This window comes from Pseudophryne corroboree, chromosome 5 (genome assembly GCF_028390025.1).
Source record: "Pseudophryne corroboree isolate aPseCor3 chromosome 5, aPseCor3.hap2, whole genome shotgun sequence".
Classification (NCBI taxonomy): Eukaryota; Metazoa; Chordata; class Amphibia; order Anura; family Myobatrachidae; genus Pseudophryne; species Pseudophryne corroboree.
This window is the reverse complement of record NC_086448.1, coordinates 850,452,649-850,471,715: the sequence shown is the minus strand read 5'-3', so window position 1 is coordinate 850,471,715 and position 19,067 is coordinate 850,452,649. Positions and strand designations below refer to the sequence as shown.

At 59.8% G+C, this 19,067-nt stretch overlaps 1 pseudogene; it reads left to right on the top strand.

Annotated features, from left to right (window-relative positions):
* Positions 1-2,008: 2,008 nt before the first annotated feature.
* Positions 2,009-2,128, top strand: LOC134931383 (5S ribosomal RNA; annotated as a pseudogene).
* The last annotated feature ends 16,939 nt before the right edge of the window (positions 2,129-19,067 follow it).

The following is a 19,067-nucleotide window of genomic DNA, read 5'->3' as shown; positions in this document are numbered from 1 at the left end:
AGTAGCAGAAAGAAAGAAGTAATAATGCCACTGTATAGGTCATTGGTACGACCTCATCTAGAATACTGTGTTCAATTCTGGAGGCCATATCTTCAAAAGGATATTAATACATTAGGAACTGTACAAAGAAGGGCAACTAAAATGGTGCATGGCCTACATCACAAAACATACCCAGAAAGACTAAGAAATCTCAATATGTATAGTTTGGAGCAGAGAAGGGAAAGGGGGACATGATAGAAACTTTCAAATATATCAAGGTTTTTAACAAAGTCCAGGAGGGAAACATTCTCCAAATGAAGAGAAGCAATAGGACACGAGGACATGCACTGAGACTGGAGGGGGGGAAGTTCAGGGGAAATTTGCGGAAAAATTACTTCACAGAAAGGGTAGTGGACAAGTGGAATAGCCTCCCATCGGAGGTGGTAGAGGCTAAGACAGTAGAGCAATTTAAACATGCATGGGATAGACATAAGGATATCCTTACAAAGAAATAAGGATCAAATAAGGTTAGAGATAAAAATAATGTAAAAAATAAAAAAAGGAGCGGACTAGATGGGCCAAGTGGTTCTTATCTGCCGTCAAATTCTATGTTTCTATGTAACAATAAAAAGTACGCTGTAGCATTTCTAAAATTGTGCGTTTTTGTCACACTCACAGGCAACAAAGAAATCTATTGTCCCTTGATTCATACCAGCGCCTTACTAATAACGCAAAAAAACATGCGGTTCAGCAGCATCTAGATGCGTCCATCCTTAGCTGGTAGACACTGGCGTGTCTGTACAGCGCATCGTTAAGTATGTCATATCCCTGACGGAGCCCCCAACTGTGTATTTTCTAATTATTCTAAATAAACATTTCAAATACCAGTGTTAATATATACTGCGGACGCAAGGCACATCTTATTACCATATACGATAAAAGTGCACTGAACGTTGCAGCACTATATCCCTTAAGAGAAAGCAAGCAGTCGCACACATGGTACTACTGAGGTCCAACGCTCAGATATATATGTATTTGATATTAAAAGTTATGCACACAAAATAACATATGTACAGTATATCATTAAGTATAAAAATGTATATAGTTGCCGAGTTACAATTACACAAGAAGCAGTTACAGCCAACATACATCACCCTGTCCCATAGAACTTTCCTCCATCCCTTCTCAGTAAGCAACAGCAACTAACTATGCCTTACAAAACTGCCTATATCAAAAAGTGGGAGTTAACAGGTTGTTGGTTTCGATCTCCTTCCATTGGCCCAGGAGAGGGAGGTCTCTCATTCCTTGTGTGTTATTGGTCAGTTCATATGCAAGCAATGTCCAGTTTGAAGATGCAGTTATAGGGGTTAGCCACTGGTTTTCTGCTCACATGCTTTCTTCAGGAAGTTCTTTGTTCTAATAAGAGTGACTTTAGATTTCATATATTTAATCATAACTAATCGTTGCAAAGTGCTACAATTTACCCATAGCTATCAAATGAATCCACACATTCTCCTGATCATTTTGACACTAAGCATGATATAATGTTCTGTTCCAATAATACATATATATCTGATGTTACACTCTATTATATAAATAAATTATAATGTCTGGTGCTTGACATGTTTTATCTATGTGTAATTTATGTGTTGTATGAAATATGTGTTGAATATACCTTTGTGGCTTGTCTGCATGAATGTGCATTCTACCGTATATCCTGTGAACGCTGCGTGTATGCGGACGTACAGAGACCTCTCTGTTTGGAGTTTGTATGTTGTGTGTATGTAATATTTTTGACTTCGACAGCCTGAATGAGGATTTTGGTTTGGGATGCTGCTTGTAGATATATGATTAACAAGGATGTTGTGATAGTTTGCACTGCCGTGTGCTATATGGTCTGTTTGGCATTGTTTCTGTTATATGGGCACTGCAGAGTGCCTAGGTTCCTTTATGTACACCGCTGTGTGCCTTAGTCCGATATGATGTGGACTATATTGGGCCTACGTACAGTCAGCGTATGTCTGGAATTTTATACAGCCATACCACACTGGGAATGCCCAATACCCATCCGACCCTGGAAGCTAAGCAGTGTTGGGCCCGGCTAGTACTTGGATGGGAGACCTCCTTGGAATACCGGGTGCTGTACATTATTGACCTAGTTGCTTGACTTCTGTCCTAGGTGGGGTTTTGGTTATACTTCACTTTCACGTACATTGGTCCTCTGGCAGTACCACCTAATTATCTACTATATGACAGTGAGATGGATTTGTTGCTCAGTTGGTCTGTTTGCCTTTACCTTCTCTCCAGGACTTGTAGGAGATTTAATCTGCTCTGATTATGCATAGTCAATTGTGGACATAGCATTATGTTTTTTCAAGCCATGTGCGGATGTTGGAGAGCCAGAACCTGGTTTTCCATTATTGCCTTAAGAGTTTTCAATTGTTTATAATCTATATACAGCCAGTTTGTGTGTTCTGTTAGACACAGCTTTGGGGAGTTGGGAATGTACAGTTCCTGCTTGAATGATGAAGCTAAGCAGGGCTGGTTTGGGTCAGCACTTGTATGGGAGACCCCCATGATAAAACAATATCTTATACTGATGATGCATTTATTTGTTTCATTATGCTTTGGACTATATATTGCAGCTCTGTTTATGAATTTGCCTGACATCTGACATTTCTCCCCGTTCTGTTGTATCTGTTGTATGATATCGCTTTGTGCATCCAGTAAGTTACGTGGTCTGTCCTGCGTGTTGCCTCATGCAGGATTCACTTCACGAACCCTTATGGCATTTTCTTCTATTTGATGTTGTGGTGTTTCTTTCACTTATTGGGTTTCTGCGGGCTGCATGGACTCTTTCTCAATTGTCCCTACTGTAACACATACACCCGCAAGTACACATATTATCTAGTACACAGCGGAGCGCTGACACTGTGCATTATATCAGTGCACATAGTTATCTTACAGCACACTCCCACATGGTGTCCAAACCGGGCGCAGTATTTGTTTACATTCTCAGTCAGTAATAATTTCCAACGAGAGCGTTTCTTGGGCTCTCAGACCGCGGGGTGTGGCCTACAGGCTTTTTGGTGCAATTTTCTCCTTTAAAACAGACACCCAGTGAGGGGTTGCATTAGCCCCTGAGGAAAACTACCAGAGTGCGGTTAAAACGGCTGTTGGGCCGCTGTTTGTATTACTTTGCTACAGATGGACTGAATAAATCCTCTTCTGCTAAAACGTCACTGCTGATCCTGCATCTTTACAAAACTACATTGGAAAGTGAGTGTCAATGTTTAGCTTTTTTGGACCCTGCACCACGACCGTTGGTATTGTGTTAACCCTTGCCAGTGTGCGGTTTCGCATCTTGGATATACATATATGTATATATATATATATATATATATATATATATATATATATATATACACAAACAAATCTAGAAAACCACAGCACTCGTCACCTCAGTAGCGGGGTGCAATGTCTTCACTCACCACTCATAGGGTGGGGTGCATGCAGCCCATGGCCACCAACCCAAATATATACAAACAGTAAGTTCAGCACTCACTATAGCAAGCTCACTTATCCTCACAACATCAATTAATAAATGATGGGGGTTTAGTTAGTGAATTGGCCAATGTACGGAAGCCTGCATACCGCTCGCCAAGGTACCCCATCTTCATGCAGGTCCTACACTATCACAGAGTCTCAAAAATTAAAACCTGGCAACTGTATCATATACTATACTGCACACATGCCCACTAGGTGTAATGTGTATCTGCCATGCATCTTATGGCTTTTAAAGGTACACTAGTCACCTGACACTGGCTGCTAAATTACTAAGGAGCAGCTGACACAGGTTTAGAACAAATGAGATTACACAGGGGTGCATGAAAAGGCCTGTGACCACGGTTAATAAGAGTTAACCAAAGATTAACTCCGTAATATACAAACAAATCTAGAAAACCACAGCACTTATTTATTGATGTTGTGAGGATAAGTGAGCTTGCTATGGTGAGTGCTGAACTTTCTGTTTGTATATATTAGGGTTGGTGGCCATGGGCTGCATGCACCCCACCCTATGAGTGGTGAGTGCAGACACTGCACCCCGCTTCTGGGGTGGTGAGTTCTGTGGTTTTCTAGATTTGTTTGTATATTACGGGGTTAATCTTTGGTTAACTCTTATTAACCGTGGTCACAGGCCTTTTCATGCACCCCTGTGTAATCTCACTTGTTCTAAACCTGTGTCAGCTGCTCCTTAGTAATTTATCAGCCAGTGTCAGGTGACTAGCGTACCTTTAAAAGCCATAAGATGTTTGGCAGATACACATTACACCTAGTGGGCATGTGTGCAGTATATTATGTGTGATACAGTTGCCAGGTTTTAATTGTTGAGACTCTGTGATAGTGTAGGACCTGCATGAAGATGGGGTACCTTGGCGAGCGGTATGCAGGCTTCCGTACATTGGCCAATTCACTAACTAAACCCCCATCATTTATTAATTGATGTTGTGAGGATAAGTGAGCTTGCTATGGTGAGTGCTGAACTTTCTGTTTGTATATATCTATATATCTATATATATATCTATATATCTATCCTATTAGTGGTACCACCCCTAGTGTTCCAGTCAATCTGAGATAATACTACTTAAGTGGTTTCCACAAGTGACTTCAGTGATGTTACTGATGATATTCCAGCACCGCATATCATGGTTTCTCTATGTGCAGCCTCACATACCCCAGTGCCCCCTGGAATTATGTCCTTTGGTACATTATAGATCCAGACCGCTCAGGGCTGGTGACAGGAGCCACACACAGGAGAACGTCTACAAGAGTCAGACCATGATATTGAGAAATCATGGTACATAGGTATTTCTGATGGACAATTCTGAGTTATTGGGCTTGGGCCCAGGGAAGTGTCCATGGCAGGGCTTACTAAACGGGGCGTACTAAACGGGGTGTACTGAGTTTTCTGTCAGCGGTGTTTAAAACTAAAAAACCTGCTGATAAATTTACCGCTTACTGCCCATGTGACACGTGTTACCACAGAGAGGTGGAAGCAGGTAACCGTGGCCCTGGGTGACACCACGCTTCGTAGGCCAACCAGATTTACGAGGATCATACAGAACAAGAACAGAGAAAGTTCTGTCCACGTACAGAGTCAGGGCCCAGACAGCATCTAAGAGAGGACGATCGTCCTGGTGCTGGGACATAGCGCCTGACTCAAGGCTGAATGCAAACGTATTAGAAAAAGCAAAGTTAGAAAATTTACAATGTGAACGCAACTCTGAACAAAAAACCTCTCCCACAGCGCAACTAAATATAATCCAAATACACAAAACAGGAGTCACCCTGAAGCCATGAAACCTAGCGTCACATCAATCATACCGCGGTGTCTATGCAGATTAGCGCTCATTCACTAAGAGAACCTCTGCCTCAGTCTTTCCGGTAACTTACACTGCAGACACAAGGTAACGCGGGTCGTTACGAGTTGATCGCTTGCTAGCAGTTTTTAGCAGCCGTGCAAACGCTATGCCGCCGCCCACTGGGAGTGTATTTTAGCTTAGCAGAAGTGTGAACGACTATATCGCAGAGCGGCTACAAAGATTTTTTGTGCAGTTTCAGAGTAGCTCAAAACCTACTCAGCGCTTGCGATCACTTCAGACTGTTCAGTTCCTGTGTTGACGTCATGACATCCTGGCACGCCTACGTTTTTCCTGGCACGCCTGCGTTTTTCCTGGCACGCCTGCGTTTTTCCGAACACTCCCTGAAAACGGTCAGTTGACACCCAGAAACGCCCTCTTCATGTCAATCACTCTGCGGCAACCAGTGCGACTGAAATGCATCGCTAGACCCTGTGCAAAAGTACATCGTCCGTTGTGCCCATACGACACGCGTGCGCATTGCGCCGCATATGCATGCACTGAACTGCCGTTTTTTAGCCTGATCGCTGCGCTGCGAACAAATGCAGCTAGAGATCAATTCAGAATGACCCCCAATGTGCATATGTGACCACTGTCCTGAATTGTAATGCATGTGTGATGCGCCATACACAGTGACTGCAGTTACTCATACCTAGTACCAGCGAGGTGTTACACATGAACTGTGTGAGTGAGGCACCAACATAAGCTAAAAAGAGGGACAACCCTGACACTCAGAGTGCATAAAGGTCAAAACCTGCAGCTACAATGGCGAGGCTGCGCACAAGCTGTGTGTGATTATTCGCTAATTGTGCAACCATCGCATCAGCCATCGATGTTACTGCTGCCATCATAGTGACTTGCAGAGTGTGCGTAGCGCGGGAGGTCTTCAGGTTGCCGACTGTCGGGATCCTGGCGCTCAGTGCTTCCGGCGCTGGTATGCTGGTCGCCCGGCCGCCGGCATACCATACTACACCCGCGTAGCGCTATACCTGCCCACAATCTGCATTGAATATTTCTGTACTTTTTGCTTGTCTATCTGCAGATATGCGCCCGCACCGCACCGCCCCCCGGACCCAGGTACACGCTCCCACTACACGCCCCAGTTACACCGCCCCCCGGACCCAGGTACACGCTCCCAACACTCGCACCAGTTACACCGCCCCGGACACAGGTACACGCTCCCACCACACGCCCCAGTTACACCGCCCCGGACCCAGGTACACGCTCCCACTACACGCCCCAGTTACACCGCCCTGGATCCAGGTACACGCTCCCACCACACACCCCAGTTACACCGCCCCGGACCCAGGTACACGCTCCCACCACACGCCCCAGTTACACCGCCCCGGACCCAGGTACACGATCCCACCACACGCCCCAGTTACACCGCCCCGGACCCAGGTACACGATCCCACCACACGCCCCAGTTACACCGCCCCGGACCCAGGTACACGCTCCCACCACACACCCCAGTTACACCGCCCCGGACCCAGGTACACGCTCCCACTGCACGCCCCAGTTACACCGCCCCGGACCCAGGTACACGCTCCCACCACACACCCCAGTTACACCGCCCCGGACCCAGGAACACGCTCCCACCACACGCCCCAGTTACACCGCCCCGGACCCAGGAACACGCTCCCACCACACGCCCCAGTTACACCGCCCCGGACCCAGGAACACGCTCCCACCACACGCCCCAGTTACACGCTCCCACCACACGCCCCAGAAACACCGCCCCGGACCCAGGTACACGCTCCCACCACACACCCCAGTTACACCGCCCCGGACCCAGGAACACGCTCCCACCACACGCCCCAGTTACACCGCCCCGGACCCAGGTACACGCTCCCACCACACGCCCCAGTTACACCGCCCCGGACCCAGGAACACGCTCCCACCACACGCCCCAGTTACACCGCCCCGGACCCAGGTACACGCTCCCACCACACGCCCCAGTTACACCGCCCCCCGGACCCAGGTACACGCTCCCACCACACGCCCCAGTTACACCGCCCCCCGGACCCAGGTACACGCTCCCACTACACGCCCCAGTTACACCGCCCCGGACCCAGGTACACACTCCCACTACACGCCCCAGTTACACGCTCCCACCACACGCCCCAGTTACACCGCCCCGGACCCAGGTACACGCTCCCACCACACGCCCCAGTTACACCGCCCCAGACCCAGGTACATGCTCCCACTACACGCCCCAGTTACACCGCCCCGGACCCAGGAACACGCTCCCACCACACGCCCCAGTTACACCGCCCCGGACCCAGGTACACGCTCCCACCACACGCCCCAGTTACACGCTCCCACCACACGCCCCAGTTACACCGCCCCGGACCCAGGTACACGCTCCCACCACACGCCCCAGTTACACCGCCCCAGACCCAGGTACACGCTCCCACCACACGCCCCAGTTACACCGCCCCGGACCCAGGTACACGCTCCCACCGCACGCCCCAATTACACCGCCCCGGACCCAGGTACACGCTCCCACTGCACGCCCCAGTTACACCGCCCCGGACCCAGGTACACGCTCCCACCACACGCCCCAGTTACACCGCCCCGGACCCAGGTACACGCTCCCACCACACGCCCCAGTTACACCGCCCCAGACCCAGGTACACGCTCCCACCACACGCCCCAGTTACACCGCCCCGGACCCAGGTACACGCTCCCACCACACGCCCCAGTTACACCGCCCCGGACCCAGGTACACGCTCCCACCGCACGCCCCAATTACACCGCCCCGGACCCAGGTACACGCTCCCACCGCACGCCCCAGTTACACCGCCCCGGACCCAGGTACACGCTCCCACCACACGCCCCAGTTACACCGCCCCGGACCCAGGTACACGCTCCCACCGCACGCCCCAATTACACCGCCCCGGACCCAGGTACACGCTCCCACCGCACGCCCCAATTACACCGCCCCGGACTCAGGTACACGCTCCCACCACACGCCCCAGTTACACCGCCCCGGACCCAGGTACACGCTCCCACCACACGCCCCAGTTACACCGCCCCGGACCCAGGTACACGCTCCCACCACACGCCCCAGTTACACCGCCCCGGACCCAGGTACACGCTCCCACCGCACGCCCCAATTACACCGCCCCGGACCCAGGTACACGCTCCCACCACACGCCCCAATTACACCGCCCTGGACTAAGTTACACGCTCCCACCGCACGCCCCAGTTACACCGCCCTGAACCCAGGTACACGCTCCCACTGCACGCCCCAGTTACACCGCCCCGGACCCAGGTACACGCTCCCACCACACGCCCCAGTTACACCGCCCCGGACCCAGGTACACGCTCCCACCACACGCCCCAGTTACACCGCCCCGGACCCAGGTACACGCTCCCACCACACGCCCCAGTTACACCGCCCCGGACCCAGGTACACGCTCCCACCACACGCCCTAGTTACACCGCCCCAGACCCAGGTACACGCTCCCACCACACGCCCCAGTTACACCGCCCCGGACCCAGGTACACGCTCCCACCACACGCCCCAGTTACACCGCCCCGGACCCAGGTACACGCTCCCACCACACGCCCCAGTTACACCGCCCCGGACCCAGGTACACGATCCCACTACACGCCCCAGTTACACCGCCCCGGACCCAGGTACACGCTCCCACCACACGCCCCAGTTACACCGCCCCGGACCCAGGTACACGCTCCCACCACACGCCCCAGTTACACCGCCCCGGACCCAGGTACACGCTCCCACCACACGCCCCAGTTACACGCTCCCACCACACGCCCCAGTTACACCGCCCCGGACCCAGGTACACGCTCCCACCACACGCCCCAGTTACACGCTCCCACCACACGCCCCAGTTACACCGCCATGGACCCAGGTACACGCTCCCACCACACGCCCCAATTACACCGCCCCGGACCCAGGTACACGCTCCCACCACACGCCCCAATTACACCGCCCCGGACCCAGGTACACGATCCCACCACACGCCCCAGTTACACCGCCCCGGACCCAGGTACACGATCCCACCACACGCCCCAGTTACACCGCCCCGGACCCAGGTACACGATCCCACCACACGCCCCAGTTACACCGCCCCGGACCCAGGTACACGATCCCACCACACGCCCCAGTTACACCGCCCCGGACCCAGGTACACGCTCCCACTGCACGCCCCAGTTACACCGCCCCGGACCCAGGTACACGATCCCACCACACGCCCCAGTTACACCGCCCCGGACCCAGGTACACGCTCCCACCACACACCCCAGTTACACCGCCCCGGACCCAGGAACACGCTCCCACCACACGCCCCAGTTACACCGCCCCGGACCCAGGTACACGCTCCCACCACACGCCCCAGTTACACCGCCCCGGACCCAGGAACACGCTCCCACCACACGCCCCAGTTACACCGCCCCGGACCCAGGTACACGCTCCCACCACACGCCCCAGTTACACCGCCCCGGACCCAGGAACACGCTCCCACTGCACGCCCCAGTTACACCGCCCCGGACCCAGGTACACGCTCCCACCACACGCCCCAGTTACACCGCCCCGGACCCAGGAACACGCTCCCACCACACGCCCCAGTTACACCGCCCCGGACCCAGGTACACGCTCCCACCACACGCCCCAGTTACACCGCCCCGGACCCAGGTACACGCTCCCACCACACGCCCCAGTTACACCGCCCCCCGGACCCAGGTACACGCTCCCACTACACGCCCCAGTTACACCGCCCCCCGGACCCAGGTACACGCTCCCACTACACGCCCCAGTTACACCGCCCCGGACCCAGGTACACGCTCCCACCACACGCCCCAGTTACACCGCCCCGGACCCAGGTACACGCTCCCACCACACGCCCCAGTTACACGCTCCCACCACACGCCCCAGTTACACCGCCCCGGACCCAGGTACACGCTCCCACCACACGCCCCAGTTACACCGCCCCGGACCCAGGTACACGCTCCCACCACACGCCCCAGTTACACCGCCCCAGACCCAGGTACACGCTCCCACCACACGCCCCAGTTACACCGCCCTGGACCCAGGTACACGCTCCCATCACACGCCCCAGTTACACCGCCCCGGACCCAGGTACACGCTCCCACCACACGCCCCAGTTACACCACCCCGGACCCAGGTACATGCTCCCACCACACGCCCCAGTTACACCGCCCCAGACCCAGGTACACGCTCCCACCGCACGCCCCAGTTACACCGCCCCGGACCCAGGTACACGCTCCCACCGCACGCCCCAATTACACCGCCCCGGACCCAGGTACACGCTCCCACCACACGCCCCAATTACACCGCCCTGGACTCAGGTACACGCTCCCACCGCACGCCCCAGTTACACCGCCCTGAACCCAGGTACACGCTCCCACTTCACGCCCCAGTTACACCGCCCCGGACCCAGGTACACGCTCCCACCACATGCCCCAGTTACACCGCCCCGGACCCAGGTACACGATCCCACCACACGCCCCAGTTACACCGCCCCGGACCCAGGTACACGCTCCCACCACACACCCCAGTTACACCGCCCCGGACCCAGGTACACGCTCCCACTGCACGCCCCAGTTACACCGCCCCGGACCCAGGTACACGCTCCCACCACACGCCCCAGTTACACCGCCCCGGCCCAGGAACACGCTCCCACCACACGCCCCAGTTACACCGCCCCGGACCCAGGTACACGCTCCCACCACACGCCCCAGTTACACTGCCCCGGACCCAGGTACACGCTCCTACCACACGCCATAGTTACACCGCCCCGGACCCAGGTACACGCTCCCACTACACGCCCCAGTTACACCGCCCCCCGGACCCAGGTACACGCTCCCACTACACGCCCCAGTTACACCGCCCCAGACCCAGGTACACGCTCCCACTGCACGCCCCAGTTACACCGCCCCGGACCCAGGTACACGCTCCCACCACACGCCCCAGTTACACCGCCCCGGACCCAGGTACACGCTCCCACCACACGCCCCAGTTACACGCTCCCACCACACGCCCCAGTTACACCGCCCCGGACCCAGGTACACGCTCCCACCACACGCCCCAGTTACACCGCCCCGGACCCAGGTACACGCTCCCACCACACGCCCCAGTTACACCGCCCCAGACCCAGGTATACGCTCCCACCACACGCCCCAGTTACACGCTCCCACCACACGCCCCAGTTACACCGCCCCGGACCCAGGTACACGCTCCCACCACATGCCCCAGTTACACCGCCCCGGACCCAGGTACACGCTCCCACCACACGCCCCAGTTACACCGCCCCGGACCCAGGTACACGCTCCCACCACACGCCCCAGTTACACCGCCCCAGACCCAGGTACACGCTCCCACTGCACGCCCCAGTTACACCGCCCCGGACCCAGGTACACGCTCCCACCGCACGCCCCAATTACACCGCCCCGGACCCAGGTACACGCTCCCACCACACGCCCCAATTACACCGCCCTGGACTAAGGTACACGCTCCCACCGCACGCCCCAGTTACACCGCCCTGAACCCAGGTACACGCTCCCACTGCACGCCCCAGTTACACCGCCCCGGACCCAGGTACACGCTCCCACCACACGCCCCAGTTACACCGCCCCAGACCCAGGTACACGCTCCCACCACACGCCCCAGTTACACCGCCCCGGACCCAGGTACACGCTCCCACCACACGCCCCAGTTACACCGCCCCGGACCCAGGTACACGCTCCCACCACACGCCCCAGTTACACCGCCCCGGACCCAGGTACACGCTCCCACCACACGCCCTAGTTACACCGCCCCAGACCCAGGTACACGCTCCCACCACACGCCCCAGTTACACCGCCCCGGACCCAGGTACACGCTCCCACCACACGCCCCAGTTACACCGCCCCGGACCCAGGTACACGCTCCCACCACACGCCCCAGTTACACCGCCCCGGACCCAGGTACACGCTCCCACCACACGCCCCAGTTACACCGCCCCGGACCCAGGTACACGCTCCCACCACACGCCCCAGTTACACCGCCCCGGACCCAGGTACACGCTCCCACTACACGCCCCAGTTACACCGCCCTGGACCCAGGTACACGCTCCCACTGCACGCCCCAGTTACACCGCCCCGGACCCAGGTACACGATCCCACTACACGCCCCAGTTACACCGCCCCGGACCCAGGTACACGCTCCCACCACACGCCCCAGTTACACCGCCCCGGACCCAGGTACACGCTCCCACCACACGCCCCAGTTACACCGCCCCGGACCCAGGTACACGCTCCAACCACACGCCCCAGTTACACGCTCCCACCACACGCCCCAGAAACACCGCCCCGGACCCAGGTACACGCTCCCACCACACGCCCCAGTTACACGCTCCCACCACACGCCCCAGTTACACCGCCCTGGACCCAGGTACACGCTCCCACCACACGCCCCAATTACACCGCCCCGGACCCAGGTACACGCTCCCACCACACGCCCCAGTTACACCGCCCCGGACCCAGGTACACGATCCCACCGCACGCCCCAGTTACACCGCCCCGGACCCAGGTACACGCTCCCACCACACGCCCCAGTTACACCGCCCCCCGGACCCAGGTACACGCTCCCACTACACGCCCCAGTTACACCGCCCCCCGGACCCAGGTACACGCTCCCACTACACGCCCCAGTTACACCGCCCCGGACCCAGGTACACGCTCCCACCACACGCCCCAGTTACACCGCCCCGGACCCAGGTACACGCTCCCACCACACGCCCCAGTTACACGCTCCCACCACACGCCCCAGTTACACCGCCCCGGACCCAGGTACACGCTCCCACCACACGCCCCAGTTACACCGCCCCGGACCCAGGTACACGCTCCCACCACACGCCCCAGTTACACCGCCCCAGACCCAGGTACACGCTCCCACCACACGCCCCAGTTACACGCTCCCACCACACGCCCCAGTTACACCGCCCTGGACCCAGGTACACGCTCCCATCACACGCCCCAGTTACACCGCCCCGGACCCAGGTACACGCTCCCACCACACGCCCCAGTTACTCCGCCCCGGACCCAGGTACACGCTCCCACCACACGCCCCAGTTACACCGCCCCAGACCCAGGTACACGCTCCCACTGCACGCCCCAGTTACACCGCCCCGGACCCAGGTACACGCTCCCACCGCACGCCCCAATTACACCGCCCCGGACCCAGGTACACGCTCCCACCACACGCCCCAATTACACCGCCCTGGACTCAGGTACACGCTCCCACCGCACGCCCCCAGTTACACCGCCCTGAACCCAGGTACACGCTCCCACTTCACGCCCCAGTTACACCGCCCCGGACCCAGGTACACGCTCCCACCACACGCCCCAGTTACACCGCCCCGGACCCAGGTACACGATCCCACCACACGCCCCAGTTACACCGCCCCGGACCCAGGTACACGATCCCACCACACGCCCCAGTTACACCGCCCCGGACCCAGGTACACGCTCCCACCACACACCCCAGTTACACCGCCCCGGACCCAGGTACACGCTCCCACTGCACGCCCCAGTTACACCGCCCCGGACCCAGGTACACGCTCCCACCACACGCCCCAGTTACACCGCCCCGGACCCAGGAACACGCTCCCACCACACGCCCCAGTTACACCGCCCCGGACCCAGGTACACGCTCCCACCACACGCCCCAGTTACACCGCCCCGGACCCAGGTACACGCTCCCACCACACGCCCCAGTTACACCGCCCCGGACCCAGGTACACGCTCCCACCACACGCCCCAGTTACACCGCCCCCCGGACCCAGGTACACGCTCCCACTACACGCCCCAGTTACACCGCCCCCCGGACCCAGGTACACGCTCCCACTACACGCCCCAGTTACACCGCCCCAGACCCAGGTACACGCTCCCACTGCACGCCCCAGTTACACCGCCCCGGACCCAGGTACACGCTCCCACCACACGCCCCAGTTACACCGCCACGGACCCAGGTACACGCTCCCACCACACGCCCCAGTTACACGCTCCCACCACACGCCCCAGTTACACCGCCCCGGACCCAGGTACACGCTCCCACCACACGCCCCAGTTACACCGCCCCGGACCCAGGTACACGCTCCCACCACACGCCCCAGTTACACCGCCCCAGACCCAGGTACACGCTCCCACCACACGCCCCAGTTACACGCTCCCACCACACGCCCCAGTTACACCGCCCTGGACCCAGGTACACGCTCCCACCACACGCCCCAGTTACACCGCCCCGGACCCAGGTACACGCTCCCACCACACGCCCCAGTTACACCGCCCCGGACCCAGGTACACGCTCCCACCACACGCCCCAGTTACACCGCCCCAGACCCAGGTACACGCTCCCACTGCACGCCCCAGTTACACCGCCCCGGACCCAGGTACACGCTCCCACCGCACACCCCAATTACACCGCCCCGGACCCAGGTACACGCTCCCACCACACGCCCCAATTACACCGCCCTGGACTCAGGTACACGCTCCCACCGCACGCCCCAGTTACACCGCCCTGAACCCGGGTACACGCTCCCACCGCACGCCCCAGTTACACCGCCCCGGACCCAGGTACACGCTCCCACCACACGCCCCAGTTACACCGCCCCAGACCCAGGTACACGCTAACACCACACGCCCCAGTTACACCGCCCCGGACCCAGGTACAAGCTCCCACCACACGCCCGTTACACCGCCCCGGACCCAGGTACACGCTCCCACCACACGCCCCAATTACACCGCCCCGGACCCAGGTACACGCTCCCACCACACGCCCCAATTACACCGCCCTGGACCCAGGTACACGCTCCCACCACACACCCCAGTTACACCGCCCCGGACCCAGGTACACGCTCCCACTGCACGCCCCAGTTACACCGCCCCGGACCCAGGTACACGCTCCCACCACACGCCCCAGTTACACCGCCCCGGACCCAGGAACACGCTCCCACCACACGCCCCAGTTACACCGCCCCGGACCCAGGTACACGCTCCCACCACACGCCCCAGTTACACCGCCCCGGACCCAGGTACACGCTCCCACCACACGCCCCAGTTACACCGCCCCGGACCCAGGTACACGCTCCCACCACACGCCCCAGTTACACCGCCCCCCGGACCCAGGTACACGCTCCCACTACACGCCCCAGTTACACCGCCCCCCCGGACCCAGGTACACGCTCCCACTACACGCCCCAGTTACACCGCCCCAGACCCAGGTACACGCTCCCACTGCACGCCCCAGTTACACCGCCCCGGACCCAGGTACACGCTCCCACCACACGCCCCAGTTAAACCGCCCCGGACCCAGGTACACGCTCCCACCACACGCCCCAGTTACACGCTCCCACCACACGCCCCAGTTACACCGCCCTGAACCCGGGTACACGCTCCCACCGCACGCCCCAGTTACACCGCCCCGGACCCAGGTACACGCTCCCACCACACGCCCCAGTTACACCGCCCCAGACCCAGGTACACGCTAACACCACACGCCCCAGTTACACCGCCCCGGACCCAGGTACACGATCCCACCACACGCCCCAGTTACACCGCCCCGGACCCAGGTACACGATCCCACCACATACCCCAGTTACACCGCCCCGGACCCAGGTACACGCTCCCACCACATACCCCAGTTACACCGCCCCGGACCCAGGTACACGCTCCCACTGCACGCCCCAGTTACACCGCCCCGGACCCAGGAACACGCTCCCACCACACGCCCCAGTTACACCGCCCCGGACCCAGGTACACGCTCCCACCACACGCCCCAGTTACACCGCCCCGGACCCAGGAACACGCTCCCACCACACGCCCCAGTTACACCGCCCCGGACCCAGGTACACGCTCCCACCACACGCCCCAGTTACACCGCCCTGGACCCAGGAACAAGCTCCCACCACACGCCCCAGTTACACCGCCCCGGACCCAGGTACACGCTCCCACCACACGCCCCAGTTACACCGCCCCAGACCCAGGTACACGCTCCCACTGCACGCCCCAGTTACACCGCCCCGGACCCAGGTACACGCTCCCACCGCACGCCCCAATTACACCGCCCCGGACCCAGGTACACGCTCCCACCACACGCCCCAATTACACCGCCCCGGACCCAGGTACACGCTCCCACCACACACCCCAGTTACGCCGCCCTGGACCCAGGTACACGCTCCCACCACACACCCCAGTTACACCGCCCCGGACCCAGGTACACGCTCCCACCACACGCCCCAGTTACGCCGCCCCGGACCCAGGTACACGCTCCCACCACACGCCCCAGTTACACCGCCCCGGACCCAGGTACACGCTCCCACCACACGCCCCAGTTACACCGCCCCGGACCCAGGTACACGCTCCCACCACACGCCCCAGTTACACCGCCCCGGACCCAGGAACACGCTCCCACCACACGCCCCAGTTACACCGCCCCGGACCCAGGTACACGCTCCCACCACACGCCCCAGTTACACCGCCCCGGACCCAGGTACACGCTCCCACCACACGCCCCAGTTACACCGCCCCGGACCCAGGTACACGCTCCCACCACACGCCCCAGTTACACCGCCCTGGACCCAGGTACACGCTCCCACCACACGCCCCAGTTACACCGCCCCGGACCCAGGTACACGCTCCCACCACACGCCCCAGTTACACCGCCCCGGACCCAGGTACACGCTCCCACCACACGCCCCAGTTACACCGCCCCGGACCCAGGTACATGCTCCCACTACACGCCCCAGTTACACCGCCCCGGACCCAGGTACACGCTCCCACCACACGCCCCAGTTACACGCTCCCACCACACGCCCCAGTTACACCGCCCCGGACCCAGGTACACGCTCCCACCACACGCCCCAGTTACACCGCCCCGGACCCAGGTACACGCTCCCACCACACGCCCCAGTTACACCGCCCCAGACCCAGGTACACGCTCCCACCACACGCCCCAGTTACACGCTCCCACCACACGCCCCAGTTACACCGCCCTGGACCCAGGTACACGCTCCCATCACACGCCCCAGTTACACCGCCCCGGACCCAGGTACACGCTCCCACCACACGCCCCAGTTACTCCGCCCCGGACCCAGGTACACGCTCCCACCACACGCCCCAGTTACACCGCCCCAGACCCAGGTACACGCTCCCACTGCACGCCCCAGTTACACCACCCCGGACCCAGGTACACGCTCCCACCGCACGCCCCAATTACACCGCCCCGGACGCAGGTACACGCTCCCACCACACGCCCCAATTACACCGCCCTGGACTCAGGTACACGCTCCCACCGCACGCCCCCAGTTACACCGCCCTGAACCCAGGTACACGCTCCCACTTCACGCCCCAGTTACACCGCCCCGGACCCAGGTACACGCTCCCACCACACGCCCCAGTTACACCGCCCCGGACCCAGGTACACGATCCCACCACACGCCCCAGTTACACCGCCCCGGACCCAGGTACACGATCCCACCACACGCCCCAGTTACACCGCCCCGGACCCAGGTACACGCTCCCACCACACACCCCAGTTACACCGCCCCGGACCCAGGTACACGCTCCCACTGCACGCCCCAGTTACACCGCCCCGGACCCAGGTACACGCTCCCACCACACGCCCCAGTTACACCGCCCCGGACCCAGGAACACGCTCCCACCACACGCCCCAGTTACACCGCCCCGGACCCAGGTACACGCTCCCACCACACGCCCCAGTTACACCGCCCCGGACCCAGGTACACGCTCCCACCACACGCCCCAGTTACACCGCCCCGGACCCAGGTACACGCTCCCACCACACGCCCCAGTTACACCGCCCCCCGGACCCAGGTACACGCTCCCACTACACGCCCCAGTTACACCGCCCCCCCGGACCCAGGTACACGCTCCCACTACACGCCCCAGTTACACCGCCCCAGACCCAGGTACACGCTCCCACTGCACGCCCCAGTTACACCGCCCCGGACCCAGGTACACGCTCCCACCACACGCCCCAGTTAAACCGCCCCGGACCCAGGTACACGCTCCCACCACACGCCCCAGTTACACGCTCCCACCACACGCCCCAGTTACACCGCCCTGAACCCGGGTACACGCTCCCACCGCACGCCCCAGTTACACCGCCCCGGACCCAGGTACACGCTCCCACCACACGCCCCAGTTACACCGCCCCAGACCCAGGTACACGCTAACACCACACGCCCCAGTTACACCGCCCCGGACCCAGGTACACGATCCCACCACACGCCCCAGTTACACCGCCCCGGACCCAGGTACACGATCCCACCACATACCCCAGTTACACCGCCCCGGACCCAGGTACACGCTCCCACCACATACCCCAGTTACACCGCCCCGGACCCAGGTACACGCTCCCACTGCACGCCCCAGTTACACCGCCCCGGACCCAGGAACACGCTCCCACCACACGCCCCAGTTACACCGCCCCGGACCCAGGTACACGCTCCCACCACACGCCCCAGTTACACCGCCCCGGACCCAGGAACACGCTCCCACCACACGCCCCAGTTACACCGCCCCGGACCCAGGTACACGCTCCCACCACACGCCCCAGTTACACCGCCCTGGACCCAGGAACAAGCTCCCACCACACGCCCCAGTTACACCGCCCCGGAC